The sequence below is a fragment of the Lepisma saccharinum genome, chromosome 11 (assembly GCF_977018435.1).
Source record: "Lepisma saccharinum chromosome 11, izLepSacc3.1, whole genome shotgun sequence".
NCBI classification, from domain to species: domain Eukaryota; kingdom Metazoa; phylum Arthropoda; class Insecta; order Zygentoma; family Lepismatidae; genus Lepisma; species Lepisma saccharinum.
Window position 1 is genome coordinate 49,368,120 of NC_139239.1, and position 24,164 is coordinate 49,392,283.

At 39.4% G+C, this 24,164-nt stretch overlaps 1 protein-coding gene across 5 annotated transcripts in view; it reads left to right on the forward strand.

Annotated features, from left to right (window-relative positions):
* Positions 1-24,164, forward strand: part of PDZ-GEF (PDZ domain-containing guanine nucleotide exchange factor) — a 483,761-nt gene that overhangs the window by 189,172 nt on the left and 270,425 nt on the right. The window contains exon 1 of one of the 5 annotated variants that reach the window (XM_083131076.1): positions 16,328-16,837. The exons of the other annotated variants lie outside the window; for them this stretch is intronic. The gene's annotated coding sequence lies outside the window, so the exon portion shown is untranslated. Of the gene's footprint in view, positions 1-16,327; positions 16,838-24,164 lie in introns of those variants that run through there. 5 annotated transcript variants of the gene reach the window in all.

Sequence of the window (24,164 nt, forward strand, 5' to 3'; positions counted from 1 at the left end):
GGCCAATTGAAGTTGTGGGAACCTTATTTCATGATCTGTACAGCTACGAACGCAGAACTAACACATTGGACGTCTCAGACGTCACGTAATTTTGTTTATATTAACTTCGTTCTTCCAGTGGATGGAGGATAGTAATTGATACATTGGCAGATTTGTCGGAAGATGCCAATGAGAATGTATGATATCGCTATATCTCAACGAACAAACATACAACATTAAAGGATCATAAAATATAATCCCGCAGTAACACCCTTTTCTAGGTCGTCAAAGAAAAAAGTTGAACACAAATAGGGCAGTCGGCACTGGATCCTCTGGTCGCTGAAAATGGAAAATGCACCAGAATTCGAATGTGGTGTGCTTCTTGATTACACGATGATAACCTTAATACTACGCAACAAGATCAGTTCATAAAACATAGTCCGGGCCTCACTTCATGTTTGTCCGCCACCGCCAGTGTGTTTTTAGTTTTCAATATGCACTCAAAATCTATTAATTTATTGGACTTCACAATAACACGTGCCGAATATTGAGTAGGCTACTTTACATATATATTTTACCCGTATATATATGCGTGTGTGTGTGTGTGTGTAGTGTGTGTGTATGTATGTATGTATATATATATATATATATATATATATATATATATATATATATATATATATATGGTGCCCGGTCGTCATGGCACCTAAATTTTTTATATTCAATTTTTTTTTTTTTTAATATTTCGCTTACGGAAATTTCCACTACTTTTTTTTTTTCTAGTAACGAGTACAGTATGGGTTTATTATAATGTTTGTGCGTTATGTATCATTAACATTAAATGAGAATAATAAACATGTCATTATAAGTTTTCGCACTGTTGCTAGACAGATTTTAAAATCTGCAGCATTATGGTAGAGTCGGTTACATATTAGAATCTATTGCATTAAGCAATATTTAGGAAGAACACCCCTGTGTAAGAGTTAATTTCTTTTAATCCAGTCTTGCATTAATTAATAAATTTCAATGTTTTAAGATCACAGCTTATCTTAATTGGATTCATGGTTTTCTTAGCCCGTATTTGCAAAAGAAGAAGAAGAAGCTGGCTCCTGAATTATTTTTAGTTTTTTCTTATAAAAATTGGCCTCTCCGCTAGCCCCAAGGGCTTAGTCAATTGAATCAACATTAGTTGAATTCGGGTCCTTATGAATATGTATCCCTTCAACGGGTCCGGTCCTCTCCGTTATATTTCATTACTTCGCCGCGAAACTGCTGTTGCGTTTGATCGGGTCTCTCGCAAAGAAATCGCTTTTCATCCCCCCCTCCCCCCCCCCCTCCGCGAAGGGCCTGATGAATATTCACGGCCCGCGCCCGTTCCTCTTCCAAAATTCATGAAGGGCGACGGATAAATGGTGGAACAAGAGCAAACTTCCGCCAACTTTCGTCACTTTGTCTTCTCTTCGCCATTCTTTTCTCCTGCATGTTTGTCTCGTGTGTAAGCACCCTCACGCTCCACTCGTACATCATCCGCCAGGTGGCAGGACAAGCAAATATTGCCGTTGTCCACAACCAGCAGACACAATTTCCCTTTTTTCATTCAGAAATTCCCTTCATTTTACAAAAATTGAAATCCCATCACTAAACTTTATCAACTACTATTATTAGTAGTAATAGAATTTCTGTTTTCATTGACTCTGAATATACTAATTCACAGAAATATTAGATTTGATTCAGTGGATGAAAATAAGGGTGGAATAACAAATAATAATATGCACTGTTTATGGAAAATTGCAACTTTGTGTAAATACACAAGATGTGAAAAGTTTCTTACCGTATTTCACCTCATAATCGTCGCAGATTTTATGCGAATTTTTTTTATGCACAAATGTGGGGTACGACCATTATGTTAAACTTTAAAGTAAAAAAAAAAATGTGCCGGTATTATCGTCCTACTTGAAGATAATTTATTCAGGTAGACTGTCTTTGTTGCAAGAGTAGGATGCACGGAATACTCGTGAATACATTTCAAAATTTCATCAAAAGTTGCCGGGAATGTGTGAATGCAGTTGGCCATCACTTTGTGAACAACTCTTATAACACAGGTCAATACTCGTTATGCAATATAAATAAAATCGTCTGCATGCTAAAGATATGTGCGTAAGGATAAGCGGGACGTCACGGGTCGAAAATGCTGGCATCCGAGCCTTTCTGCGCCATCTGCAGTCACGTGCTATCTCGGCCCAGAGCCAAAATGAACGCACTACACTAACTGTGTTACTACTTTTGGCATACCAAGTTTTTTGTAAGGGTGTGTTCTATATCTTCTTCCTATATCTTGCAATTTTATCTGTGTTTGACCTGACCGTTTCTTAGTGTCAGGAACCCAGAGATGGGTGTATGACCCCTCCACCTTGAGCATGCTGCTGATGGAAAGATCCCAACCCAAATTTCAAATTTGAATTGTTATTCATTCTGTGGGTTTATCTTCAAATTTCAATGCAGTTTCGATATTTTTCATGAAATATTCTCCTTTTTCACTTAAAATTCTGAATTTCCCTGCATTGGAAGAATTTCCTCCTCATATGGCAACTCTGATCGTGGATGCTCTCACGAAGTAATCTCGACGAAGCGTAAGACGAAGATTGCCGAGCCAAAAAGCTTCTGCAGTCTCCATGTCTTGTTCTATATGGGAAAGTAAATATGTCCCGGGCTATCGTCCTGCTTCGTATCTTGTTATGAGGGCATTGATCGTATGTTTTTGTCAGCTTTGCAGAACCCGTTAGGCCTGTCAAAACTCAAATTGACAGGTGTAATTCGGTTTTGTGTGTACTTAAATGCAGAGTGGTCAGGTCTTCCTTTTGGTGGTTGAGTGACTGTCTTTCTTGTTAGTGGTTGATAGCAGTTCTGATGCAAACGCTAGCCGTAGTTCTTTTTTTTTTCTGTTACTTTTTGCTAATCGCGAAAATGACGATGAGTGATGATATGATGAAATCGACTCACAAAGAACACCCATGACCACGCCGGGATTTCAACCCGGAACCTCTGTGCTAACCACGGAGGTCAGCTGATGGCGTATATACAGGTTAGCACTTAGATATAACTTGACGGGGGCAAGGGAGGACACTTGCCCTCGTCCCCCTCACCAAATTTTCAGCTTTTACAAAATTTACAAATAGGATACTTTTGATAACCTCTGGGGACCTGAAGAGCAATGTAATATAGAGTAATTTTGAAGATTTCGCAAATGTAACAGTTATTTAGCAAGATAGTAGTTCCAGATGAGAACCTTTCGATTCTTCCCCTCCCCCTACGGTTACGCCCATGGGTTAGCACAGATTTTCCTCAGGCGTAAATCCATCACTCGTTGTGGAGACAGGTTGGGAGCCCTCTTCTTGCGGAGTGATACCACGACTTTTCAACTCCAATAATGGTAGCCCAAGAACACAGAGGAGGCTCGAAACTGAAGTGACTGATTAAATACTTCTGAGAACTGGATTTATTAACTTTAGACGAAATCATTGTAAGAGTCTATATTCCTATTTCATAAATAAATGCTTAAGATTTCCATTGAATAACTGAATTAACTATCCTGTAAAATGTTGATTTTGTTTCCGTTGTTATCGTTTATCACGTAACGCATAAAGTAATCAGTTCTGTGAGTTTAAAGATATTAAATTATATTCACACATACACAGGAAAATTCCAGTTATTTTCGCAGCTGACGTTGCGGGAGAGTAAATACTACATATTGATAACAAAGGGACAATAACATCATCAATTTTAATAGTACTTTGACATTTATTATAATCGCAAACTATCAACACCATCTGGTGGTTCGATATTTATTTACAGGTATTTGAGCGAAGCTTAGTTTGGTGTATCGTAACAGTGGGATGCACAAGTATCTCTCGGTAAACTGTCAATGATTATTCATTATTTTCTTGCAATCTACATGTTTTTAAGATTTAGATCTTTGCGTATGCTGGTCTAGAGATTACCAACAGCTTGTTTGGCGTTTTAGTTCAGTTCTTGAAGCTCTCATTGCAATTTGCTTGGTAATACTTATGCAAAGAGAATCAATGTGGTGATGGACAATTTGTTTCGTAATATTCATGCAGAGAATCAATATGGAAATGGGCAATTTGCTTGGTAATACTTATGCAAAGAGAATCAATGTAGTGATGGACAATTTGTTTGGTAATGCTCATGCAAGAAGAATCAATGTGTTGATGGACAATTTGCTTAGTAATACTTATGCAAAGAAAATCAACATGGTGATGGCCAATTTGCTTGATAATACGAATGCAAAGAGAATCACATGGTGATGGCCAATTTGTTTGGTAATATTTATGCAAAGAGAATCATCGCGGTGATGGTCAATTTGCTTATTAATACTTATGCAAAGAGAATTAATATGGTGATGGATGGCCAATTTGTTTGGTAATACTTATGCAAAGAGAATCACTGTGGTGATGGATAATTTCCTTGGTTATACTTATGCAAAGAGAATCAACATGGTGATGGACAATTTGCTTGGTAATACTTTTGCGAAGAGAATCAACATGGTGATGGTTGCTTGGTAATATTTTTTGCAAGGAATCAATATGGTGATGGACAATTTGCTTGATAATACTTATGCATCCCACTTTACACAACATACTCTTGATAGCCAACACAATGCTCGTAGCTCTGTGTGTGGCATTACAGCAGCTCTAAAAATAAGATATATCAGCGGAAGTGGTTGACGGCGCCTTCACGTTTCCTCGATTGCATAACTTGTCCGTAATTTCCTCCAGGAACTCTTCATTGAAAGCACCCTGGAAGTAAGAGGCATCTGGCCTTTTGGAGACTATAAGTCGTTTCATTGCGAGACTCCGGTCTGTCTGTTTCTGCTACGGTGCGGGAGGGATGCAGGGTTAAGAAGGCCGTAAATTATTATAGTATCTGCTGCTTCTGCTAGGTCGAAGATCTGGCAGTAAGCTCAAAGGTTATGTCCCCTTTGGAACCTTCCGAAATGCTGGTGTAATGGGCCCTGCCAACACAAGCGTTACCGCGGCTTCTTATCCTGGGCATGTTTTATAGGTTTTGGGGGGACCTTTCCATTCTTCTTCTTAACCCTCTTTCTCCTCCCAATTTCATTCGCTCTTTCTTTTCGCCCTGATCGTTTATCTACGTGGCGTATGCTTTTTATTGTGAGTGTGTCAGAGGCACTGGTTGTAACCATCTAAGTTGAGTAATGGATTTGGTCATTGCATTACATCCCCAGAGAAATGATATCACAAAGTTATTTGTACCACAAAGGAGTACGCAGGAGTTGCTTGGAAACGAATTAGCCTGCAACCGGTCAGCCCCCCTCCCTTTCGAACAGCCCCCAATACGTTTCATTAATTATATTAATAAATATAGTAGTGGACATATTTTTATCTTATATTGCCTCATGTCGATGTTTTTAGAATTTTTGGAATTTTATCTTATGTTATCTCGTGTCAATGTTGTTGAATTTTTAGAAGTTTATCTTATATTGTCTCATGTCAATGTTGTTGAATTTTTGGAAGTTTATCTTATATTTTCTCATGTCAATGTTGTTGAATTTTTGGAATTATATCTTAAATTGTCTCATTATCAATGTTGTTGAATTTTTGGAATTTTATCTTGTGTTGAATTTTTGGAATTTTATCTTATATTGTCTCATGTAAATGTTATTGAATTTTTGGATTTTTTTCTTATATTGTCTCGTGTCAGTGTTGTTAAATATTTGAAATTTTATCTTATATTGTCTCATGTCAATGTTATTGAATGTTCGGAATTTTATCTTAATGTTATCTCGTGTCAATGTTGTTGAATTTTATCTTATATTGTCTCATGTGAATGTTGTTGAATTTTTGGAATTTTATCTTATATTTTCTCATGTCAATGTTGTTGATTTTTTGGAATTATATCTTAAATTGTCTCATTATCAATGTTGTTGAATTTTTGGAATTTTATCTTGTGTTGAATTTTTGGAATTTTATCTTATATTGTCTCATGTCAATGTTGTTGAATTTTTGGAATTTTATAATTGAAACAAATAATCTGCACCAATGGTAATTCCCCCCTCAATTTCTTGTTGCTTCTGAATGTCGATATTTTCAACAGGGTGTCATGTTTAATTAGAGGTCAAGATTAAAGTTTGGAATAGGTCTCAGGTATATATTAGTGGTTTAAATTCTGCAGAACTGTAGGACAGCTCCATCCAGGTTCTGTGCATCGGAAGGGAACTTTAAGACAAACTTTGCTGAAACCTTGATGTTACGGAAATCCATATTTTCTTTAGGTGGTTTTCGTGCTTGAGCCATGTGGGAAACTTTGTCTCCGAATGGATCTGAATGGATTCCTTTCTAAACTTTCTTACAACTCTGATTTTGACCCAGGAAATTCTTTAGAGATTCTTGGTCTCTGACAGTCTGCTCAAGATGTCTCTTTACAGATTACGATAGGGATGGGTAGGGTGTAGTGGGCATACAACGAATCACCAGGTATTAATATATGGAAAAAGGAAAGATGAGATGGAAATGTCTCTTTGCAACAATCTCTGACAGGTGCTGAATGGCCGTAAGTACGGACGAACCCCGCCACCTCCCTCCTACTTTCTATTCTTGCTTCGGTTTTTATTCTTCTCCCATTCTGCTTATATGCCCAAGCCGACATTATTGTTGGTCTTTATCCCATCTGGAACACTGATTTAACTTGAAGATCTTCTCTAATTCTGTTCCGTTTTGTTTTCACTACCACTCTCAACAGCAACAGTCGCGAAATACCTGAGAAAAGAGAGAGAACATCATGATAACTATGACAACAAAGCCCCTCTCAATCCGTAAAGCAGAGGTCAGAGGCGAGTTTAAATCCTGAGAGTAAGCTCCGCCCATATGCTCAGGCGCATGCGTTGAAGGCTGTAGCATGTTAACTGCGCATCCTTATACGCAAGAGCACGTGATGCAGACTCGCTGACTAGCTTCGGAAGCTACTTGTTTCGAGTTTCAGTGAAGTCTAATTGATTGTGTGGTGCAAAGGGGGAGCAAGAATTCCGCAATCGAGGTTCTTTGACAACAAAGCATGAAATTGCGAGAGTACTCGTGGTTCCGGAAAGAACAGACAAAACAAGCTATCGTTGCAGAAGTTATTGATTTGGATGGCCAGCCTTGCATGCAGGCGAAGGAGGTGTTTTCTGCTAGTGGCATAGTTTCTGCATGCGGTGGGCGGTTGGGCGCTGGACATGACGCAACTGGTTCAACCAGATATGCTCGGATTAAGTTTTCCTGTTCGTGCCTGGCGGTGTCACGTCACTCCAACCTCAGCCAGGATTAACAAGAGGACTGACTTCCCGTCAGGGACAGATTGTTGCAGACTCCTAGTCACGTGATGCCCTTACCCATAATGCCACATTTTCCCCATTTTGTTTGTGCACTTTCTGAACTTTTCAAAGTTCAAGGTTTTCTCGTGTACACATGAAAGCCTGACATATTAGTTTGCAACTGCCTTTCGTAATATTCTTACTTGATTCATCGCAGGTTGATGCCAATAATATTTTCGTAAAACTAATTTGAACGTAAATATGGCTGCCAAAAAGATGCACTTCTGATTTTTCGATACGTCTATTTTCGTTTCGCCTAATGTCTTGTCAGTACACAATAATGTGATTATGACCCAACCGCCATTTTAGGTGAAAGGGAAACATTTCAAATAAGTGAAATCAGGGGAACTTGTGTATTTTACAAGCTTGAATTTTTTTCAAGTTTTACGGCTATGTGTTAGCTTGCAGTAATGATCATGTGATGGAATCTCACAAAGCACCACGCTCTAAGTCACCGGGTAAAGTTATTCTGAAGCTGAAATAGTGGAACATCAGTCAAACGGCATCGTGCACCAGATCCACATTCCTCCCACGGCTTTGTCTCCACAGAGGTCGCGCCTGTAGCGAACACGGTCCGAAGGCGTGGCGGTCGCCGCCAACTCCCTGCATTTTTCTCCTTTTGACAGGAAACGGTGTCGAAACAACCGCTATTGACAAACATGCGAGGAAATTTATGTTGAATGTGAATTCCCGTAATCCGATTTCTTTGTTGGCTGTTTCCCTCTTTCTTTGCACTGGGCGTTGAGTTTATTTGTTCTCCGCGTCAATTAGAAGCCTCGATACAAGTGTCTCTCTCTCTCTCTCTCTCTCTCTCTCTCTCTCTCTCTCTCTCTCTCTCTCTCTCTCTCTCTCTCTCTCTCTCTCTCCCCCTCCCCATGTCTCTGTCCAGGCCCGTAGCCAGGAATTATTTGTGGGGGGGGGGGGCGAAGTCAAACCTAGAGGGGGCAAATTTTTAATATACGGTGTCGCATTGGCAGATATATTAGGGTACACAGGCACTTACCCCCTCCCCCAAAAGAGATAAGTAACAGAAAAGGGATGATATCTTGAAACTCTAACGAACAAAAAAAAAATCGAGCAACATCAAATAGCAATATTTCGATAATGACCTTTCCAGATTGCCAAATAATATAAAGTTTAACATATATAGGCTAATAGGGACTGTATCTACTTGATATTTACAGGTCATTACTGTTAATAGACGATTAATATGTACCAACAGCTTTGGGCCTCTCTGCAGAACTGATTAAGGGAGTCCATTATAAATCATGCTTCATAATGATATGATTCCCTCTTAGTTTCCAGTATGCAAGATTTTTACGCACAAAGGAATCTAACGAGAATCCAACACCATTGTGTTGTGTTATGCAAGAAAAATCAAATTAATTAAATAATAATGGTTACATATTATCTGCACTTTGATGAATTGTGTAAAAATTTTTAATACATTTTTTGTACTTGCTAGAACATTAAAACATGTGCCTCTTAGTCCACCACGGACTATATTTCTTTCAAAGGGGAGACTCTTGAATCACTACAATGTTTGCCTACTGGTTATGTTAACCATTTTGCAAAATATTGTGTGAATTATAGGTGAAATACATGTGTTTGACACCTGACAAACAAATAGGAATCCCTTGATTGATCAACGACTTCTTGGATTACAGTGTCATCATTAATATTTCATATTAAGTATCATAGAAAGAAATTGTTTTAATAGGGCGTAAATAATTTCACGGAGCGCCATGGCATTCTCTTTAAATTTGCTTTCATATAGATCGTTTGGCTCCCATGGCCGACTCCCGCCGCCCCATAGCTATGGCTCTGAACTTGGATTATAAGAATAGCAGATATTGCGAGCGGAGCGAGCAAGAACATTTTACGAAATGTACTTTTACTTGTATAAAATTTGTAATCGAGGAAGGGGGCAATTGTCCCTCTGTGCCCCTTGCAAGTGCCCTTGGCCGTCTGGAAGAAAATGCAAGGAACACGTGAAAACTATTTCCATCATGAGTATCTAATTGTCCTGCTATTCTTAGATTCTTCTAGTCTTGTTTTTTTACTTCAATGTTTGCTTTCCCTAGAATGGACTTCCGTCCAAGGTCGCGGGGAGGGGGGGACAATGCCCCCTGCACCCCTGTGGTTGCAGCACTGTTTATGAGTGTCTCTTCATCAATTTCACGTCATCACTCATTATTGCGATTAGCTAGAAGTGGCAGAAAAGCAAAGCTAAGTTACAAAAATCAAATATCCATTCCCTCTCTCTACCATATGAATCTCTATTACCAAAAGGTAAACTTCGGAAATTTAAGCAGTTCCAAGTTCATAGCAACACATCCAAGAAAAATATCCGAACACATTAGACACATTTAATACAAGACTACTCAAAATGTCACAACTGTTCTAGATACTGAAAATTGCGAAATCATTTCCCGAAGTCTGAGTCTGAATCTGGAAGGGAATCTCCCCCCCAATCCTGATACAACATTATACGGAATCCCATAGGATACACCCTAATAAATTACAAAATCAATAAGTGTCTTTGTTATTTTGCTAGAGTAACACATGATATAATTGTAAAGATTAGTGAGAATTCCAGGTAGGAATGTGTTCCGTATTTTTCACAGGGAGGGCAAATCAGGCTCTCAGGGGGGGGGGGGGGCAGTTGCCCTCCCTCTGGCTACGGGCCTGTCTCTGTCCCTCCCCCCTCTCTCTCACACACACAATAGTTTGTTTTTCAATATCTCTCTTTCTCTCTACACATTCAAAGTGCGGTGCCACTTTTGGCAGATCGCGACGGTGAGGATATCACCGATGGTTATGTGGAACTGACACAAAGGACACCCATGCCCAGGACGGGATTCGAACCCGGGAACTTCGGTGGCGAAATTGAGAGGCAACGACTTAACGCGTTCGGCTCCTTTTGTTTACCTCACTGTTATTCTCCATACAGTCTTGATAAATACACGTATTTTTATTTTGTTAATCAGAATTTCCATCGATTGAAAACACTTGATATTCTAATAGAAATAAATACTCGCTTGAGTGAACGTAAGACGTCTTTTATACAGGGTATGTCAAAAATAATGAAACATCTCTACAGAGGTACTATAACGTAACTATTTATGATGGAAATTCAAACAGTGCATCAATATAAAGAAAAACTCGACGTTTTATTCTCACTTGGCGCGCTTGTGCTGCTTTGCCGCTGCTCCGCCAGGATCGCTAGTGTAGCAAAATGGCGGGTGACCAGCAGATGTGTGTTGGAGTTACGGAAAACTGATTCCATCACAATGGTGCAAAGACATTTCCGCAGGTGTTTCGGTAGTAATGTGTATGTTCCACCCTCTTTCGAAAGATTAGTTACAACGGTGAATTGTTAGTTTGCCACCCGAAACATGGTTCCCAATTGAACCTTTGTAATGTGAGTAAAATTTCCAGCATTTGTATTGATGCCTTGTTTAATACTATTTTTGGTTTGGAAAGAATACCATCCAATGAAGGTAGATATGGTGGCGAGTTTTTGTTCTTCATCTTCCAAAGTGAAGGACATACAAACTTAAAATCTCTGTGTACCTGTACCATTGCCATTTTGAGCCGTAGAAACAGGCATATTTTACTGATGATCAGATGCTGAATCCGAAAATTTCCATTTCAAGTGTAGTAAGTTGATCCCCTATCCCCCTTCTAATTCACAAGTACCTTGATAACTCTACACAGTCATACCAAATAACTACTAAATAAATTTATTTGAGAAAATGCTGTGTAAGTCTGACGTCCACCTTGGACTTCCAACGGGTTAAGGGCACTGTCCAAATGCCTGTATAGCGTGCGAGTGTGTAGGCTGGAGGACACGGGATCACATCACGGGTAAATATCCTCTCGGCGTCGTCGTGGACAGAGATAATTAAGCTTTCTCCACTGCTACAATCCCCGTAAATGTCACTGAAAGGGGAAAAGCTATAGGAGGAAATTCTTTCGGTTTTCATAAAGTGATACAACTTGCATCATGGATCTTTTTCTTCTTTGTCGAGTCCTGAAACTGTGACGAAAGTCGCTACCTTTTTTTACCTTCTTTTTATTCGCCACTGCCTGGAACTCTGATCCGACTATCAGTGTTTTTGTCCTTTTAGAAAGTACTTGAACGGCGAACTCATTGTCCGTTTTTTTACCTTTCCTTCTTGGAAAAGGATTTTGTGAAGCAAAACGCACCTAGCTCGACTAGTCAAATCCAAACGCGATAGAGTTGGCCTCCGTGGCTGAGTGGTTAGCACAGAAGTTCCGGAACGTCTAGGCCTGGGTGTTCTTTGCGAGTGTCCTATCATTAGGGAGACAAATTTATGGTAAATAAAACTGAGGAGAGCGGTAAATAAAATGTTAGATCAGCGGTATATACCAGCGGTGGAAAAAATAATAATTGGCACACACTTTTTCATTATGAGAGGAAACAGCATACAAAAGAGCTATAAATTATTAAACTACTTCATTTTTATATACTGTACACATACACAAGTACTTAGCTGTCCAACCAAAAAGAAAACATCAACACAATATCACTTCATTTCTAAATTGCATATCTCAAGTGATTTATTCATTGTATGTATTTAAAGGATATCCTTGCTGTCCAACAAATAAAATAATCACTACTGCACATACACAAACACATGTTCAAAATCACATGATGATAAACAAAATTCATTCATGACTGAACACAAATGACACTATTGTTTCCTTTGATGTGCGGGAACAGACTAATCTTATCGCTGCTACAGCTAGCAAGTTCAATGAAACTGGAAGTTGAGTAGACATTCGGGGGAAGAAAGGAATGCAGCTTGACAGGGAACGAAGTTTTCGAACCGAGATTATGTGCATGGGAAATTCCAATTTGCAGCGTCTTCCTGATGTGATCGAAGATAAAACGTTCTTCAGCTGCAAGTGGTAGGAAACTTTAGGCAAACGTTTCGTTACAAATCGAGAGTTTGCGCGCACAACCTCGATTGCCGGTTTTTGCGTGTTTTCTACTTATTTTGATGATATTTCACGGTTATTTCGCGAAAAAGCGGCCATTTCGTGGAAAAGCACACATTTCGCATTACTTCGCGAATAAAAGTCATGCATATATTTCATCATTGGGGGTGTAGTTACGTGCAGAAAGTTCAAAATTGCATATTTTTTCCACATTTCGCGATTTCGCGCATCGCGAAAATTCAATGTCCCTACCTATCATCAATTTCATCATATCACCACTCATCCCCATCTTCGCGATTAGCCAAAAGTGGCAAAAAAAGGGAAGTAAAATAAACCAAATCAATCAATCTGCCAAGCAAACACGATAGACGAGGTAGGCAAAAATATACCCAAAACTACATTATGTGTTTCGGATCTGTATTGCCTTTCTATGCGTTCGGTTCTTTATAATCGTTCGTTTTTTAGTGGTACGAGGATGTGAATTCCTTCTACAAAAGAAGAAATTAAATATACAGTAAAGGCTGGTTATTCCGGACCCCGAAAATACTTCGCTTCATCCACAGGGAAAAAAAATCAGAATGCAAGGTTTTATATGTGGCTAGAAGTTAACAATCACATTCGTCATGTTGCTCCGTAACGGACTCCATTATATTGCTTCACATTTTACTGTACTGTATAGTGTATTTAGGCCTATGCCCTTTAAATACACATTAATAAACGTGTTTTGTTGCTATAAACGGAATTTTAATGCACTTTCTACTGTTCTTCTAGGTTATTTCAGTTAATCCGGACTTTCGTTAAATCGGTCAACTTATCCCCCCATTAGTCCGGATTAACGAGGTTTTACTGTATTACAGTAAATAGCGGCATCGGCATTTCATCACCTGATATTTCCGTCTCTCGTACTCCATCTTCAGATTTGGAGTTTCTGTGAGTTTCCAAAGGTTAAATAAAATGAAACACGATTTCAGGTTCGGAAAATATGGTAATTTCTAAAGAAAAGGGAGAAGAGAAAGTGTGTAAATAACACACCTCCTCACGCTACAACACTAAGGGTCGCTGGTTCGAATTCCATCCTGTACATGGGTATTCTTTGTGAGTGTCCGTTCATCAATTTCATCATATCATCACTCATCCTCATCTACACGGTTACCCCCATCCCCCTTCTTCCCTCTTGTTTTCCCTAGGCTTCGTTACAGCACCAGTAAATTCGCATCGGCATTCTCTTCCCCTGGTTGGTCGTTCTGTCTGTTATACGTTTACTGCCTGTCTGACCTTTAGGACAAGGATAAACACGGATATTGTGCATCACGTGAGGCCTTCACATGATTGATAAAGTGAACTGGTTACTGTACGTGTGACATGCAGAGGCCTTCAATCGAGTAAGCTTCTAAGGGCATTGGAGGCAGTGCATTGATTGTATGCCAGCAGATGCATGCAAGGGGCGTATACCCAAAAGAATTTTGGAAGGAGGTTTGGAGAGTCATAATTTTTATAAATTTTACACACACAAAGGTAAAGCTACATCCTGCACATTGCAACATGTCATGGAGACATGTTGGTAGAACACCACACATTCACAATCTCTGCAATTTGTGGTGATGTGATCAGTACCACTCTCTAACCGTCTTCTTTTTTCTCCTAACACTACCGAACATTTTGACATAATTGAAATAAGTGTGCACTAAATGCGAAACTGTACCTCATCCACTTAATGAGTTGTGTATTGCTGTAAGACTGTCGCGTCTGTAGCTTGCCGACAAATAATGCTTTACACGCATGAGGACTCGTGCAGGTAATTAATTCAATTCTCTGAAGTCTTCTGTAAACCAACATCGAGACATTTTTTACGTCGAAACCTCTTTAATTGCTTTCTCTGATGGGATATTTTAAATGAATTCCCGGCGCGCAGACCTATTTTTCAATCGAATTAAATCCACGTAAATAATATCCTCGACGATCTAGAATTCTAGAAGTATATCTAAACATATTCTATTTTTCAGAATTATCAGCATGGACTTCAAAACTGCAGTTTCGAAATATCGTCGAGACGCAAAGGCCAGCAAACGTTTCTTCTCGTAACAACAGAGCCATAAGGAGACGGCCATCCATGTCTTTTCCAGGCAGAATATACACGCTGGAGAAAGCACATGCATCTTAATGCGGTCCTTCAAGCGGCAAAAACGTGTAACGTAAAAACAAAATGCAAGAAAAAAAGTAACCATGAGCTTGTAGAAGCATTACGTATTTCAAACAGATTTAAGAACACTTTCTAATGTTTGCTCGTCGCAAAACTGTAACAATTAACACTTCTTTTTTACAAATTTGGTATTCTTTATTGTTTTGCTGGAGATTGTAGTGTAGAAAGCTGATTGTTCATTCATTTCTCCCCTTCGAGGCGCCGTGAAGAACAACTCGTTGAGATGCTAGGGAGGACGAAGAAGCGGGGGCTTTGTCCTCCACACAAGGTTTGGTTTCAGAGACCTCAAGGAGAGAAAAAAAATCACATGCACTACAGAGCGTCGTGACTCTTCGTAGCAGAAGTGTGCTCACGCAGCATCCGTCAGTCACGTTGAAATAGATCTTCTTGCAGTGAGAAAACTGCGAATTTACTCTAATCTTCTGAGGGAATTCGTCTTCACGATTCACAGTCAAATATACAGTACAATTGTATGTGAACTCGAGTGACATCTATGAGATTATAATTTTACTATTCGTGTATGGATTGTACCGAGATGATACAATTCTCGTCTCGAAATTAAAATTAAAATCGAGACTAGGCGAACTTAGTGTCCGAAACTTGCGGTCTCAAAACCACAAAATTACTTACTCATAAATTCCAAGCAAATATCTGCCTGATTATATATTTTGTTGCAATTACAAAAACGGCTAACCTGTGTAACGTGGTGCATACACATTCAGGATAAAAAATCCGTTTTGTCGAGGGTTCGTTGTAGCATCGTAACGAGTCGTCACACAAAATTAAAACGTTATTAAGAAAATGTATTTCTATTAATGATCTCTACACGCAAAAAAAAAACAAAAAAACTTTGTGCGGTATGTAGATTTACTCTGTAAATCATTTTCTCTTTAAAAATATATTTTACATAAATTATATGCTAAGTTGGAATTCGCTGTACACTTGGCAAGCTGTTCATTCTCTGTAAAATTATGATGCATGTCACCGTTTCGCCAAAATTTACTATTTACTTTGTCATCCAGTGTAGACAGATGTCGCCTTCTTGGGGCAGAATACGTTCGTTGAGTTGTCGACTCATGTTCGTGGCCCCAGGTTCGAGTCCTGGCGTGGTCATGGTGTTCCTTCATGAATTTCATCTAATCATCATTCATTCTCATCGTCACGATTAGCCAGATAATTGACGTGAAATGAGAAAAAAAGGCAAATAAAATAGATAAGAAATTTCAGCTTGAACCACAGTTAGACATGCTCGCACGCACACATGGATGTCGACATCATTGTAGTGCATGTATTAGTGTTTTGTAAGTAAAGTAAAACGGTTATTATTTATTCATTTGCAATGAATCCGGGTTTTCTATTGAATTCGAAATTGAAGCAAGGTAACGTACCTTCTGAAAAGTAGCCCGTTATAGTTATTGATATAATTTTCAGTCACGTGACACTAACGTAATTATTAACGGAAAATGTTAGGTTACTCCCCAACTCTGATACTAATGCAGTTAGCAACATTGTGCATGATTGTTTTTGAAGTTTCTACTGCATTATTGCCTCTTCCTGATTCAACAAATATTTCCCAACAGAGAAACCTTATTGGTTCTGGAAACAAAAGCCACGAGAAACAATAGCGTAATGGGACAATCCGAAGAGTGAACGAACATTCAATGGGGAGACAAATGTGGCAACATCGCCGTGTGCACGGAACCGTGCCTCGAGCAGAAACTCTCGGCCCCAGCGTGTTTCGTGGACGACGATATCCGTCAGGAGTAGTCTGGAGTCGAGACTACACACGGTGTTTTGTGGTGGGGGAAGGCGAGAGTTTGTGGGAAGGGAATAATCGCTCCCATAGAAGTATAGCCTCTGCTCGGTGTCCAGTGATTTATCCAGCTTTTATGTAAAAACAAGTGCTCGTTTGTGTATTGTTTTTCTGGAAGTTTTGCGTAATATTGTGCGGTGATTTGTGATTTTTTTAAAAAGGATAAGAACGTTTATTTTGACCAGGTTTCGTGCTGGTACTTGTTGTTTTTTTTTAAAGTGTTTCTCAATAAAATGTACGAAGGTTGAGAAAGTTTTCGTACTCGCGAGTGTGAACAAGTGTCGGGATTATTGTCAAGAGTTTTGTGTCTGGAGCAACTATTTGGTATAACTTTTGTGTATTATTTACGTGTTGTGTGTGTGCCCGTGTGGTTGCTTGCGTGGACTTCGCAAGCAAGTCGTTCTTCGGCGTTGTGAAAGAAACCAACTTTTGCCAAACTGGATGCGCAGGCGCGAACAAAATTGACCATAGAACGTGAAGATGAGAGGTAAGGAAGCATAAATGAGCTGTTTTCTTTCTCAGATAATATTTTTATTGCGGTGCTTACCCGTAATCATGTCCCAAAGTAAAAGTTAATGGTTGTCAGCCTTTGCGCGGAGGGTTGCAAGTTGACCAGAGGCCTTTTTCGGTCCTTTTTTTTTTCCCCCCCGTTCTTTTGGCGAGGACGTGCAGGAATCCGAACGTGCTTTTGTCATGTCGGGGGAGCCGTGAAAAAGGGCTCTGACCACCGCGGCCTTCGAGCATTTGCACAGGTGGGCAAAGAATTGTTCTCCCGTTCAGCTACCCTTCGTTCTAAGCATCGTGGGAACATCCTGGCGCCCCAAAGGGAAGCAACAGGTTGACTGGCGCCACGACAGTCAAAAGGGGACCAAACAGGCCACTTTTTATTTATTCTTCCCTCATTAATTCCTATTTTTATTGCCAATCGACCCATTATTGTGTTATCTCGTAGTTTACCAAACATTTTTAAGGCACTTCAACATAACAATTGATAGGATAGGAGGCCAATAGATGACACTATATCCCTGTTTACAATGGCGAATTTACAGCATCCGTACTGGTAGTCACATAAACACACACACACATATTCATTTTGTCAAATTTAAAAACATTGAAATACCAAAGAACAAAAGTGTGCGTAAGTAACTAATATTATGAGTACCTACTTAAAACCCACATCCTGACATATACACTACATAAAATTCGAAAGATACATAAACACAATATTGATGAGCACACACTTGGACACTCCCATTCGTATGCAGTGTAATTCACACAATATACAAGGAAAACTGTGATGAAAAGCGCCATAGCTTTAATTTTTAGTAGTGGTAAGTTGTTTCCAAAAAAGTATTTGTTCTTCGCTCCTTACGTAATTTAATAGTATGAATGTCCCAGTGATGACACCAATAAAAATTAAGAGACAGAGATAAGCATTGTTATATCTTGAGTTATTGGTACGGATCTGAAGTTTAATTTTATTTTCCCCTAAATTTCGATCTTATTGTTTACGGCAATTCGATGTTATTTTTCGCGGATTAGGGCAAAATTCGGTGTTATTTTTTCATGCGGTTTTACTGTTCCCTATATGCTTAAAATTTTCACATTGTTTTAGTTCTGGAAAATTGAGAGAAATTTTAGTTTTAATGACAAGAAATATGACTTACCTTCGTGAGAAATTACCAAATTTATTCCATTTCGAAAACTATTTAATCTCATGAGCCACTAAATATGAAATGTTTATTGAATGACAACACCCAAATCTTTGAACCAATCATACACATCACATTTCCCTAACAATGCCAAAGAATCCTTCTGGGACCTCAAAATACCGTTTTGTGTACTCGCATACATGCCCCCCCCCCCCCCCCCCCAGAAATATAACAGGTGCTTGCCCCGGAAAATTTTCCTGTTCCTACGAAACTTACCTTTTGGGAAGATCCCCTCAGGGAATTCTATTTCAGGACGAGGTTAAACACTGTCAGTCATGTCTGCGCCAAACTGCAATAAATGAAGTGTGACAATCTAATTTTAATCTAACTATCACCCGCTACACTACGAATGACAGATCTAATAGCACTTCAGGTAGTTCTTTTTGAATAGAAGAAGTGTTCTCAGTTTATACTGCATATTCCGCTGCGTTTCTCGCTTTAAAGTGCCAAATTCGGGGTTATTCTGAAAATAGCATAATTCGCGTTATTTCGTGATTCATAAACCCCGAAGACTTTCTTTCTTAACCTACCCAAATACATTTTAAACATTTTGCTTTCCTCAACTTTTCGGTGTTTCGTTGGGAACGTGTTGTATAATGCTCGAATATCTAACGTATACAATTTTTTTTTTTTTTTATTTTTTAATTGATGGTACAGGTCCCCTTGTTTCTCAGCTGACGACGCCTGTAGGCAGAAAGGCGGCAATATTTTCTGTTGGGGCATTGCCATTTAATGTGCCGCCAGTTAACAGAAAATGTATATTTTTTGCCAAGAGAGCATTGATTCAATTTGTCTTCGCTGAATGGGTGGGCGACTAGTCAACAGTGCGTCATTCGACGCCCTTCCGGCTTTGTCACTGGACGTTCCCACATATTTTAAAGGACTAATAATAATAATAATTCAATTGCGAAGCGAATGTGTGGCGTGGTCGACTCCCTCCCGGTCTCGCAACCGAAAGTTCTGGGTTCGAACCAGGCACGTATGTAGAAATATATTTGTGGGGGGGGGGGGGTCCAAAGCAAGTGTCTCAGTAATAATAATAATGTGTAAATTAAAATATTGATAAAAATTTAAATTAATATTGTATTGTTATGCTAAACAAGTGCATCTTCATTATTTATGTATGTAGACCCTCCTAAATATGTCATTAGTTCGAAGCCCTTTTCTTCTTCATGGGTGTTTAGTTCCTTTGCGAGTGTTCTTCATCGTATCATCCATCGTTGCGGTTGCTCTAAAGAGGCAGAGGAGGGACGTTACATTAAAGAAAAAAATAGAAATGTGACGTGTGCTTTTGCCCAATCAAACAATTAATTAAATTAATCTAAGCAATGTCATCCTGTGCGGGAAACATATCACTGATGCCACTCCATAGCGATCAAAATGATTCCTGATGTATAGATAGTCGAGCTGGCCTCTCGGGTGTTTATAAAGGTTGTGGGTGGCAAAGCATGAGTTGAAGTAGTTTTTGAATGAAATAAATACGCCAATATCAATAGATAGAGAATTCGTTTTGTAACTACATATAAACTGCAATGTCGGTAATATATCGATAACCTGAAAGAACCATGATCATTTCATAATTTTTCACAACTAAAAACGATAAATCCATCACCTGCACATTGTAACCGGCCGGGAAGGGGAGGATGTGGGGACAGAATCCACCCACACATTGAAAATCTGAGTCATTTGTAGAGGTGATAAACACCACGCTCCAGCAGCACTGGAACACCCACCACGGCTCTCAATTTTTATAACTAGACGTAAAGAAATGTCACTGGTATATTCGGCGCCAAAACAGTCGGTGGGAACAAACATATGAAGGATGCAATACAAACGTAAAACATGATTATGTAAGGCTGTGGCTTCTGGTGCTAGACACTCGTTAGCCTGCAAGAATGCAGACCAGTGGAAGAGAAGTGACATTTGGGTGGGTGTCTTGAGAGGTCACACCACCCGCCCTTACACCCAAGTTGACCCAAGGGAACAAGCTTTTACTTATCTTTCAGGAACCATGGGGAAATATATTTGAATGTTTTTCTACATTTGCAATCACTATCCCGATATCTGAAATCAGCTAAATATTTAGAGAAGTACGTAGTTTAAAGGTGGCCGGTTTCATTGATTCATTTGCGTTGTTATGCTTAGATTTCGTGACACTTTTGACTGATCGCGAAGATTATAAAGCTGACCGGGTGCTGTTGGAATCATCTGTGAATCACGTCGGAATAGTGTTTTTCAGTGAGAAAAATGGGAATTTACTTTTATCTTCTAAGGAAATTAACCTTAACGATAAAGTCAACGATAAAGTAGAATTCCGTGTGCAATAGAGTATCATCTATGAGGTCATAATTGTACTCCTAATGAGTATACCAATGGATTACGAGTAGAATTTTGACTTCATAGATGTCGCTCGAATACTCGTGTAATTCTCCTTTATCTTGGATCGTGATTCGTGATGAAAAATTTCCTTTAGGAGATGCAATTAAATTCGCATTTTTCTCATTGGGAAAGTAAATAACAGTGACGGAATTATCAAAGTGGGTTGGAAACCAGTTTTCCTGACCATGACAAGAAAAGTGAGGTGGATACAAGCTGTTTGTTTACAAAGGCCAAACAGTGCAAGAGGTGTGTTGCTCTACGGAAGGGTGTTATTAACCATGCATTCGCCTCGAAGGCCAGTGTCTAACACTGTTGGAAAAAGGAAGGAAAAAAAAGTTTGCCCGAAGAACTCGAAGCATTCCACTTGGCTCTATCGTGAACCAGAGAAATCAGGGTACACTCTCCAGATCGTAACTAAAGTGTTCCGTACCATCACGGTTATCCGTGGGAATATGACTTTTCTCCATTTCGTATGTGCGTTGCTGCTTGATCAGTTGCATTTTTTTTTAATAGAGTTATCCTGACTTCTGTTTCCATCCTCTGTATTTTATTATCTGAGGAATTCACAGGATTTAAACCTTCAGCCAAGCACCCAGGCAGGGTTTTATGTGATTTTCTTCAATAACCCGTGGATGCCGGGGTGGTGCAGAGTTATTCTTCTTCCATTGTAAGAGCGAAATTGATGTAAACAAAACCACTTGACTTCTTGAGAAATAGTTCCTTTCCTATTTATTACATCTGGTCTTATGTTGCCCATTAATACATTGGTCTTAGCTGTACATCTCGTACACCTCCGATTGTCAGGCTCTAAAAAATATGCTTTTAGGTTTCAAAAATTGGTTGTAATAATCTTAAATGAGGCTCGAAAAACTGAAATAGGTTCTAAGAAACTTAAAATGGTTTAACATTCCTGAAAATATCGATTAGGTACAATCGTTAAAAACAGAATTTCAAAAGAATCGTACATATAACCACCAGATATTAATTTTCTAACCAAATTGTCATTTGCATACATGATTTTCAAAATTATTTATTAATTATTGTTGAGATGAAAGATGAATAATTTGGTGCACAATAAAGAGCAAGAACACTCTCCTCGTTTTCCAGTCAACCTTCCCCGCCCCCCTTCTCCCGACTCTAGAATTGTTCCGAAACCTTAAAGTAGGCAACGACCACGCATTTCACTTCGAGTGTACCCAGGTTTTCTCGTATGATTTCTGAAGAGTAATGCACTCTTTAGCAAGTGTAAGACCACCTTCTCGGATAGTGGGAACAGAGATCCGAACCACTGTGTGTCTACAAAGAATCGAACCCTCACTTGTTGATGGCGAGACGGTGGATACTCGTCTACTACAAATAGTGGTGGTTGATTCACTGATATACCTTGTGCACTATTTGAAGAAGTTTTCAAATAGCGAGGCTCTGGCGCTTGTGTTATGTCCTGGTCGTGTTTGTTTGATTTGCTTTATTTTACTTCGTATTTCGACCACTTTTGGCTAATCGCGATGATGAGGGTGCATGATGATATGATGAAATTGATGAAGAGACACACAAGGACTACCCATGTCCAGGCCGGAATTCGAACCTGGGATTCTAGCTTCGTAGCGGTGTGCTAATCACTCCGCCACGGAGTGGAGCACCGTATGTGTTTGTGATTGGCCTTTCATCAATTTCATCTTCGCACCATTTATCCTCAGCTTTGCGTTTAGTCTCAAGTGACATAAAAGCAAAGTAAAATACATTTTTAGAAGTGTGATGGTGGGTGAATTCAGAAGCGTCCTTCGAAGTATTGGAATTTTGTACAACCTGCACTTCTCCAAAAACTAACCATTTATGTAAACAAGGAGATGTAGTATCCAAAAGAGTGGGGAAGACTCTCCTGCAGTTTGCTGTCTGCCAGTTCATAATAAGGACCGAAACTGGAACTATCCTATACCACAACGCACTGATTACCAGAACCTGTATGAAAGTAACAAGACCTTAGCTATGCTTTGAGGGCAAAATCCAGTCACGAGTAGGTCACGTGACCAATGCAAATTGACCGGCTTACATTTTGAGTGGGCCTGAGGTTCGAATCCAGGGGGTTTGCGTGGTGTAATTTATTGCTTTCCCTTGCAGGACTTTTATTGGGGCGTGTTCAGCCAGTCTAGAAGTTAGCCCATCCGTGGTGACGCTTACACAACTTCTAATGGAAGAGCCCATCCATGATTTTTTTCGCGTGCGTTTTGTCAACCATGACGTGTATAAACAACACGCGGAACCACGGGATCGAAAGCTTCGTTGCGTATGGAGACAGGTTCACAGGTCTGCGTAAAATTTCGCACACCGTACGAACGGAACTGCTTGAAGAATCTTTCGATATTATTGGTAGCAAGTTGCAAAACGAGACTGACTAGTTGCCCGTTACGAATTAGTCATAATTATAGTTGTTAGATGGCATTAGAAATTGCAAAAATAACTTATTGTTATTTAGCCCAGATTTTGAAGGCAAAACATGTGGAATATACACATGAAAATGTACAAAAATATAAGTGAAATTGTAAAGATATGCAAGTACAGGGTGGGGCAAAAAAGGTAACCGAAGTTATATCGCATTTCCATGTTTCGGTTACCTTTCTTTGCCCTACCCTATATATCAAAATACGCTATATAATTTTCGTAATCTTCGGGCATTTTCTTCATTCTCGTGCTATTTTATATATGTTCCAGCTGAATTCTCGGAAATTCCATCAAGGTTACTACCTGAAGTGCATTCACTGTTTCCAAAGTCAGTAATTGTTGTTTGTGAAATATGGCGTAGTGGTAAAGTCGTTGCCTTGTAATAAAAGGGATCCCGGGTTCGATACCCGGTGGAGGCACATAGTGTTTCGGATCTCGGTTAAACTGCCATATTTGCGGCCAATTACATTTGTTAGTTGAAAGGAAATATCCACAACGTGGTATTCGTTAAATCTGCACCAACTACACGTTGTTTTAAATCACGAATGTCTGTTATTATGCTGGCCCCCGTGGCGGAGTGGTTAGCACATCGCGCTACGATGCCAGGGGTCTGGGTTCGAATCCCGGCCTGGGCATGTTTGTTTGAGAGTGTCGTTCATCAATTTCATCATAATCATCATTCATCCCCATCTTCGCAAATTAGCCAAAAGTGGCACAAAAGCAAGTCAGTCAATCAATCAAGTCTATTAATATCTCCCGCCTTCTTACAAGAAATGGCCTCAATCATGTCTGCTCGAAGCCACAATGCAACAGTTTGTGACGTACGTGAAACACACCTGCAGAAGATACAAGCGAAATATGACTGAACAAAGTATACACGTGTAGTTCAAATGTTCTATATCCAGATCCTTCATTGTTTTCATCTTCATCTCGAATATTATGCGGATGTAGAAAGAGACTTAAAATACTTTTTTTTTTCACGAGGCTGCGACTCCTGTTTTCATGTATAAAATGCACTTTTATGTAAAACTTTAGAATCACCAGATGGTGTGCCCAAGGAAGTTGACGTAAGTTATATCCGTCCATTGACTCAGATGTTGCATACAAAAAGTGAATACGTAGAGAGATTGAGAAATATGAAACCGAGCGTACGAGGAGTCATATCCGCCAAATTCCTACGCACACTACAGTATCGTCATCTAATGTGGACTTTGTCATAGGTGCAGTTTGCCCGTGTTGTCTTATTTCCTTCAACAAGCATGTGGATGTGGAAGTAATTCCTTT